Consider the following 7,141-nt stretch of genomic DNA (forward strand, 5'->3'; position numbering starts at 1 on the left):
GCTTCATAATGCTTTGCTTGCTCTGAATGTACTTGCCCAGAATTCAGTGTTATAATTAGACTCATGAACTTCTAGGCATAGTTATGATATTATAATGATGGTATAATGAGGCTGAAGTTATGGGCGCATGCGTTTGTGGCCAGATTAGGCTAGTAATACTATGACTCTCCTGTCCTTTCTCTCTGGGGATGCAAGAGGGATTTTCTGACTACCAATAGGGTATTCTTTGGGCGGTCTCTAGGTCCCTATTCCTTTGTTCCCCTGTCATTCATGCCTGACTAGCTACCTGAGAGTAACATGTATCAGTTGTCATTTCTTTATGTTGCCAAATAATATTTCTCTATAAGGACATCTATATTTTGTTTATCCCAATGGGCATTTTTGTTGTTTCCATTTTTTGTCTATTATGAATTGTACATCTATGAACATTTGTGTGTAAGTTTTTGTGTAGATATATTTTTTTCACTGCTTTTGGATAAATGTCTAGGAATGTTATTACTGAATTACATAACTCTGAGCTTAACATTTTGAGGAACTGCTGAGCTGTTTTGCAAAGTGACTGTAAGATTTTACAGTCCCATCAGCTATGTGTGAAAATTTTAATTATTCCCTATACTGATCAAAACATTTTATTTTCTATATTAAATATATTTCTAATTTTATAGTTTTATAAAAAAAAAAATCAGCCATCAAGTGGATATGAAGTGGTATTCCTTGTGGTTTTGATTTGCATTTCCCTAATGACTAATGATGTTGAGCATATTTTCATGTGCTAATTGCAAATTTGTATGCTTTCTTTGGATAAATATCTGTTGATACCCTTTGGTCATTTTTAAAAGTAGGTGTGTTTTTCTATTTTTTATTTTTTGTATTATTGAGTTGTCTGTATTCTTTAAATATCATAGTTACAAGTTTCTTCCAGATATAAGGTTTGCAAATATTTTATCCCATTTTTCTGTTGACTTTGCACTTTCTTGATGGTGTCTTTTGAGGTGCAAAAGTTTGTAATTTTGATCAAGTTTAATTTTCTAGTTATTTTATTTTATCACTTGTACTTATGATGTCATATCTAAGACATTTCCTAATGAAATATCTCATATATTTACTCATGTCTTCTAAGAATTTTATAGTTTTAGCACTTACATTTAAGTCTTTGATTCATTTGAGTTAATTTTTGGGTATGGTATAGGTAAGGGTCCAGTTTCACTCTTTTTTACGTAGGTATCAAGTTACCAAGAATCATTTTTGAAAATACTATTGTTTCTACCATGGAATTACCTTGTCCTCTTTATGGATAACCAATTGATAATATAGACAATGCTTTACTTAGGACTCTAAAGTTTACATGGCTGTCCCTATGCTAAGATTACACTATCCAGATTACTATAAATAATAATTTTTGTATTTAAGTAAGTAAATTTTGAAGTAGGAAGTGAGAATCATCCAAATTTATCCTTATTCAAAATTGTTTTGGCTAGTCCAGCTCCTATGCATTTCCAGATCAATTTCAGGATTATATGGATTCTTTGGATCAATTTTGGGAGGATTGTTACCTTAACAGTTAAATCTTCTGATCCATAAACATTGAATGTTTGATTATTTACTTAAATAATATCTTAAAACAATGTTTTGTAGTTTTCAGAGTAAAATTCTTATACTTCTTTTGTTAAATTTATTCCTAATTATTTTATTATTATATGTGCTATTAGAAATGAAATTGTTTTATCTTCATTTGGAGATTATTATATGTGAACATGTATAAATATAATCAATTTTTATATATTAATCTCATATTTTATAATCCTACAGATCTTCTTTATTAGAGTCATTAGATTTTTTATGGTAGATTCTTTTGGAATTTCTGTATATAAGATTATATCCTCAATAGATACAGTTTTAATTTTTCCTTTTATCTTAATGTTTTTTATTTCTTACTTTTGCCTAATTCTTTTGCTATAATCTCCAGTACAATGTAAAATTGAAATGGCAGGAAGGCTTGCATCTTTGTTTTCTTCCTCTTTGTACAAGAAAAAACATTTCATCATTTAGTATCATGTTAGCTGTGGGTTGTTTTGTTTGTTTTTGTAGATGCTCTCTATCAAGCTGAAGAAGTTTCTTTCTAGTCCTAAACTTTCTAGTATGTTTATCTTGAAAAGGTGTTATTTTTCTCTAATATCTTTTCTTTATTTCTTGAGACGATCAGGTTTTTTGTATGTATGTGCCTTGTTCTATTTATACAGTTTATTATATTGATTGATTTGGGGATATTAAACCAATCTTTCATTCCTGAGATAAATCTCACTTGGTAAGGTTTTATAATCCTTTTTTTAAAAAATTATTTTTTATTTTCCTGGGTTTGGATTTCAGTTTTTTTTTTTTTTTTAATTTCTAACCTATATTCATAAGGAATATTGGTTTGCAGTTTTGTTTTGTTTTGTTTATTTTTGTGATGTCTTGTTTGGGTATCAGGGTGATAATGGCCCCCCATAAAAAGTTAGGAACTATTCCTATCTCTTTTGTTTTTTTGAATGGTTTGGAGGAATTGATGTTAATTCTGTTATAAATTTGGTAGAATTTGCCAATTAAACCATCTGGGATTTCTTTGTGCAGATAGGCATGAACTAAGTGCCAAAAAAAAAAAAAAAAGTGCTCTGGGCCTACTTGAGAAATGTTAGCAGGCACGCAATATCAATAATAGCCAAGATATGGAATTAATTATCTATAACTGTATAACAAATTACCTCAAAAACTTAGTCACTGAAAATAATAAACTTTAATTGTCTCACATTTTCTGTCAAGCAGAAGTTCAAAAATAACTTTTCTAGGTGTATGCAGGGCTCATTTCCATTGGACTATTGACAAGATGCCTTAGTTCCTTATTGGGTGTTGACAGGATGCTTTTAGTTCCTTGCTACTTGGGTTCTTTTATAACTCTGTCAAAGCATCCTCATAACACAGCATCTGGCTTCTCAGAAAGTAAGTGATCCAAAAGAGACAGAGATGAAAACAACTATGTCTTTTATGACCGAGCCTAAAAAATCAGAATTTGTCATTTCTACAACCCTATTCACTAGAAGCAAGTCATGAATCTGACCATATTCAAGGGTAAGGGAATTAGGCATCTCAATTGTCAAATGATCATCAAATAATTTGAGTACATACTTTAAAATCGCCACACCTATATTAAGTACACACTATGAATTAGGTATCTTACCTTATAGTAACTTATTTAATCTTCAAGGAAATCCTGTAATTAGATGTTAAAACTACTTTAATTTTACATTTGGGGAAATTATCCTTTGAGAATATACATTAATTTCCAGTCACACAGTAGCACCAGAATTGTTACCCCAGGCAATATGTCACCCAAACCTACTATTCAACCTCTCAAAGATAGTATCACAAAGTTTGCCTTCCAAGTCAAGAAAACCATTAAGAATGTCTATGTATTATTGTTTCCAGGCAAGATGGAAGATAAGTTAAATAAAAATTTAACTTAAGAAAAAAAGAATGTGTACATGGATTGTCTACACACAGTGGGGTATGAAATTTTGAGGAAAGGAAGGCTACAGCTTTGCTTTCATAAAGTCACAGAGGATGACTCAGTACACTGGTTACAAAGCCTATAGAAAGTTCAAGACATTCCATATTCCATAAAGAGAATAGACTCCCTTCAATTCATACAAACTTGATTTTCATTGCTCAGCAATGAGACAGCTCTGTATCTGATTCTGGCTTCAAGGCTTTAGGATCTTTAGCTGAGTAAAACTGCAATTTGCATAGATTACAGTCATTCTCATTATTTGCCATACACATCAGGAAGCCCTCCTAGTCATTTAAGAGGAAATAGGAGTTAATTTTGTCTCATTCGTAAATGAAAGATTGCATAAGCCAAGGTCTTCAGGACATGAAGAAGTCTGAAAACAGTATTTCTGCATAAGAGATACTTAAATTTCAAAGCATACAAATCTGTGGTCAGAATATGAACCACTTAGATACTTCTTTGTTTTTGGTTTGACTGTCAGCTCTTCCTTGATGACACAGTTTTCACTGACAATTTTTCTATTCATTCAAACTCTTGATTGTAGAATTGAAATGAGCCTCTATTATGAAAATGAAGTGTCATAATTTTTAATCAATATGGATCACCTCTAGGGCTGATCTAATGAAAAACTATGAAAGAGACAGAAAGGATAACAAAAGAGCAATCATAAAAATACAGATAATATCTTAAAGGCTTCAGTTTAAGCTTTGAATAGTCAAAATAATCTTTTGACACTTGTCATTTCATATTCCAAAAGCATTTGCCTTTGCAGGAGAAGTCAAATTTGTAGCATTAGCAGTTGGGATAATGGCACATCAGTAACCAATTAGTTTTACTTATTAATCTTCATTAGGCTCTTCATAATCTATTGAATGTGGTAATAGTAATAATATTAAAATAGGATAATAACAATCTATTATTTGTTGGTATCATATTTCATTCATAATAAAGAGAAAAATGTTTTATTTTTATAAAAAAAGGAACAAAGAACAGTGAGATTAGTGCCATAAAGCATAGACTTTAGAGTTATATGGACATAAGATACAATCAGTAAAATAACTTCATAATTTCGAAATTTCATCAACTAAATTGAATTGATTCCTAGTAAATTGTACTTATAAAACGCCTCCTTCACAATTTGTTGTGACGATTAAATGACAGATTTTACAAAAAGTGCTTAGCAAAGGACCTGATATGCTTTATGGGCTAAATGACAACTGTTAATGCCATTGTCACTGGCCTGATAACTTTAATGGAAAAGTCACATTTACTATCAAGTATTATTTGAAATAACGAAAGTGATATTTTATTTTAAATAAGTAATTATAATATTAAAAATTGTTAATTTGTATACTGAGAAATGTCTTGACACAGAGCATTCAACACATGGTAGACAGTATTATAAACAAAATTAGTATCATTGACAAATTCAGAGTTAATTCCTATTACATTTTTGGTTAATATTTTTCCTCAAATACTTACATATACATAAAAATTTTAAATATTAAATCAAATTTCTGTTGCTATTCATGCAGTTCATGCAGTTTTCAAATTTTTATTTATACTTGTAATATAAAAATTTTATCATATCATTAAATTCTCATTGCATGTACTGTAAGGCTTACATGATATCCTGTTTTACACATGTGGCATGATATACTTCACATTTCATAATGGAAATGGCTTTAAAGAGTGTTTGGACAAAGCAAGTACTCAAGAGTTAGTAAATATATATAGAAAATCTTAAATGAGTATCTAGAGAAGAGCCAAGGATAGCAATTAGCACATGGAAGTGGAGGGGATCAAACAGATAAAAATGAAACTTTGCTTTTTAACTAAGAAATATAAAGAAAGCTATTAAAAAAGTAGCTACTGAATTTTCGAAACAAGAATAAACAACAGTATAAGAATGCAAACCTATAGTTAGTATTTCATATTAATAGCAACAATAAAATTCTATATGAAATATTAGCAAAAATGTATGAACACAAGAAATAATACTATACTATAGCCAAGTAGAATTTGCAGCCATAATTCAATAATTGGTAATCTCTTAGAATTCATATATATTTTTCAGCTTATTATTTGGTCAAAAGTAAAATATATATACATATACATATCTTCAACAAATCCAAAATAGATATGATAAAATTCAATATTTATTTTTGATAAAATGCCTATTAAAATAAAAATATATATGGTGATTTCTGCAACATTTATTATGCTGCCACATTTGATATGTTCATCACTTGATTACTTGCAACTGGTATAGTTTGACACACACCGAAACATCTTGCAGCAGACAAAATAGTTACCATTATCATTGCATAAAATTGTTCTGGATACCATAATCAATACAGTTAGATGGAAAATTATTGACATAAAAATTAATAAAATAAATATTTCTCACTGATAGAATAACTGGAGCAGTCATGTGAACTAATAAAACATTATTAAAATATAAAAAATAGTATAATATTAAATTTTTATAACTTTATATAAAAGGAACATCTTATTTACAATGGAAATTTGTTAAATGTCTACATTTTGAAAACTTTTAATTCTCCTAAAGTGTAAATATAGACTGCCAATTTTGGATAGAAAGATTCAGTATTAAAATATTTGACTACTCCAAAAAGTAAATTTAACCTTTTTGTGGTTCCACTTGGCAGATAACCTAATTACAAAGTTCACAATGATTCTGAATAAAAAGACTATTTAGAAAAAAAAAAAAAAACAGATTATTGGAGGAGAGAAACCTACTATAATGACTTATTATATAATTTAAATATATATTTTGGTATGGATGAATGATAAAACAGGACATTTAATGAAAAAGAATAGAAAGCCAAGATGGAGAAACATTGAACTGATCTGACATTTTGATTTAGAGAGGAAAGTGTGAATTATCTGATCAAATGATATTGAGAGCAATTTAGAAGAAAACAAACTAGATTGGATCTTTTTTTATTATTAAATTTATTGAGGTGACATTGGGTATAAAAATATATAGGTTTTAAGTGTACAATTCGATACTTCATCATCTGTATATTGCCTTCGGTGTTTACCAAAGTCAAATCATCCATCATCATATATTTGATCCTTTACCCTTATATGCCTCCTCTGCCTCCTTATTGTAACTACTAAACTGTTGTCTGTGTCTATGAGTTTTTGTTTGTTTGTCAATCAATATCGATATGAAATATTTCCCAAAGATCAAATATTTGCATTAATGTATTAATACACAGAAATTAAATTATATAAAATACTTATTAATATTGAGATGATGAAGTGATTTCTAAGAAGGAATATCAGAAGCACTAAAGAAACAGTTTGGTATATTTGCCTACATAAATTTAAAAACAAATCTGAGGACACTGACTCTGTGAAGTAGACATACTTTTCCCTATTCTTCCCATTAAGTCAAAAAAACAAAAACACAGGGACAAAGATCTACTCTGAGCATGAGAGCATGAAGGGCTCTACAGAGCACTTCCTAATAAAGCTTGTGAAAAATTTATATATTAACATATATCAACAACTATATATTTATTATAATATATAAACATATAAATTTATATATAAATAGTATATATT

The sequence above is a fragment of the Pteropus alecto genome, unplaced genomic scaffold (genome assembly GCF_000325575.1).
Source record: "Pteropus alecto unplaced genomic scaffold, ASM32557v1 scaffold14, whole genome shotgun sequence".
Classification (NCBI taxonomy): domain Eukaryota; kingdom Metazoa; phylum Chordata; class Mammalia; order Chiroptera; family Pteropodidae; genus Pteropus; species Pteropus alecto.